This window comes from Cyprinodon variegatus, unplaced genomic scaffold (assembly GCF_000732505.1).
Source record: "Cyprinodon variegatus isolate N-32 unplaced genomic scaffold, C_variegatus-1.0 Scaffold1625, whole genome shotgun sequence".
NCBI lineage: Eukaryota > Metazoa > Chordata > Actinopteri > Cyprinodontiformes > Cyprinodontidae > Cyprinodon > Cyprinodon variegatus.
Window position 1 is genome coordinate 3,945 of NW_015152078.1, and position 2,814 is coordinate 6,758.

A 2,814-nucleotide genomic window follows, 5' to 3' on the forward strand; every position below is an offset into this window, starting at 1 on the left:
AAAGTTTATGGATCAGCGTCTGAAACAGAACGAAAATAAATAGATATTATCCAACATCAGGCTTTATGAATACTGTAATAACAGGAGCAATGAGGACGACTCCAACCTCTGCTTTACAGGTAGAGGTTGGTGAAATGCCATTCACATTAAGAAGGATTCAGCTTTGATTAAACTACTGGGTCAGTCTACAGGGACACAGTCAGAACCATCCAACACAGTCAGCTTTACAGCCCTGCTGGGAGAAGGAAAGAGCAGATAATAAATCATTTGGTTGCTCAGTTTGACAAACGGCTACAGAGTTAGAATTAAATCATTTAAATATCAAATCATTTAAATATCAGTCCAACTGGGCCTTTAGCAAGATCACCACCCTGGATTTAACCTGATGCTGTTGGAGACTAAACTATACTAGAAAGAAAACATGAAGATAAAATGTTTATTTGCAATTCAGTAACAGTGCAAGAATATATAGAACATTTTTATAACTGTGTTAAAATTGATACAGATGTGTCCCAGAATTCATCTGGTCAAACAGGGGCAGCAGTTATAGTTCCAGAATTCAAAGTCAATACATGGAGGAAGCTAAATAAAGGCTTATCTATATATATTTTTTTTTTTTAAGTGAACTTATCTAAAAATAATAAAGAAACCTCAGATTAACTGATTTTGATGTCAGATGTTTTAGCATCAGCTGATTCTCCAACAGAGAAATAAGGAAAAAGTTTCTCAGTGAAAGTGTCTCTGTGAGTGTAGATGTGAGACATGTCTTCAGGGTCGTAGAAGGACACCTCCCCCCTGTCATAGTCCAGCTGGACTCTGATCCTCTGGAGACTCTTCTTCACTGTGAGAGTCTGACCAACAACATTAGTGTATTTTCCATCACCATGTGACAAACACCAGAATCCATATTTTGGTGAAGCCTTTGTCTCTCCCTTCCTGTCAGCAGACTCTTTAACCAAACCAATATTCCATCCAGGATGATCTCCAACCTCCACCTCCCAGCTGTGTTTCCCTGAGCTGAAGCCCTCAGAACCAAAAACAATGGGGTACTTAGTGTTTCTCTCTGGATTATCAGGAAGCTGCTGCTTTGTGTCTCCATATCTCACACTGGTCAGATCATCAGACAGATGCAGCCGTCCATAAGCAGTGTTTGGGTCCAGAATGACAGGACTGAAGTGGACGTTGTCCTTCATCTTCTCCCAGACTCTGAAGGACAGGTTGCCCAGGTGTTTGGCCACATCTATCAGAGCTCCTGAGACCAGCTGTGGATCTGACAGTGAGCNCCACACACAGTAGGTTTGCTGCATTCAAATGCTAATTAGGGCCATTAGTACAGCTGATCGCTCTCCTCATACGTCACTGTCCGTTTCCTACAATTTGTGGCACGACAAACGCGGACAAGCACGGGTTGCAAATTGTCGGAAACTGACGAAAATCAGGCAGATCTGCGGGAGTTTACGGGGACGAAAATCTCACTTTTCATGCAGTGTTACCAATGGTTAACACCTACCCAGACCTTTTTAACTAACCATAAGGTTCTAGGAGTCTTAATCCTAATTAAGACCATCCAGGCTCTTATTGACTCTATTTAGCTCTAACCTGATCTCAGATTAACTGGACCTTCACTTTATATCCATCTGAATTACCATCCTCATTCAGGGCGACATAATTTGGCCCTTTTTCCCATTATGTCTTTTGGGTAGTTTTAACACTAGATGTCCCGGAGAATTTCAGTTTTCCTGCAAGCCCCCCTCCCCTCTTCAAGTTTGTGTATTCACTCTACCTTGCTAACTGTCCTTGTTGTAATGCAAATAACCTGTGATGTGACCAGCCTTCTACATGAGACTGGATAAAGGCTGAAACAAACTGGCATCAGAACCAGAGCATGCTCCATGCACTTTTCATTACCTTCCCCTGCAACATCAGACCTTTTTGCATTAATATATTGATAAGTCATTACAAATCTTTTATTTAAGAAAACCTATTGGACAACCAGATATCATACGGGTCCTAGTTCCTGAGCTGAGAACAGGTCATAACCATGCTTTTCCAACAAGGCAAGGCAGAGCCTATTTCTATTGTCCATTCACCAACAGACTCATTTATATTGTTGCAAAGCTAACTATGTGAAAGAACAACTTAGAGAATAATTGTATCTTGTCTTGTCTCGTCATTCATGTCATTCAACATTTCAGCTTAGAAAATGACAAACAGTATGATTTCAGTACTAGAGTAACATTTATTTGACCCAAGGAAAAGCTCTACATATGAAGCTACAATTGTCCCATTTAGCAGTTTTTACAAACCCAAGGTGAGTCCTTCCTGCATTTGTGACAGGTATACTTTGTGCAGAGCACACAACGCTCAGTGTTGTGGTTCCTGATGCAGAGATTGCACACATGGCCTGCTTATAATAACAATGAAAAAATTTTCCCAAAGTAGGAGTTGTAGTCTGAGCTAGATGAAATTATCTATGTGTGCTACAAGTTTGGTGGCACTACAATGATCTATAGTGTAATTATTGGCTATTATATGCTTATAATAACAATAAATAAATCTCCAGAAATACAGTTTTGCCTGTCTATTCATTTCAATTCAGTTTATTTATATAGCGCCAAATTCACAACACATGTCATCTCAAGGCACTTTACAGTTCACCCAGATCACATACAATCAAATTGATACGTTTTCTATCTAAGGAAAACCAGTTGATTGCATTGACTCAAATACAATCCCTCACACTAAGCATGCTTGTAGCGACAGTGGAGGGGAAAAACTCCCTTTTAACAGGAAGAAACCTCCAGCAGAACCAGG

General features: G+C 40.1%; 1 pseudogene; it reads right to left on the bottom strand.

Annotated features, from left to right (window-relative positions):
* Positions 1-627: 627 nt before the first annotated feature.
* LOC107104131 lies at positions 628-1,307 on the bottom strand (annotated as a pseudogene).
* Positions 1,308-2,814: the final 1,507 nt, after the last annotated feature.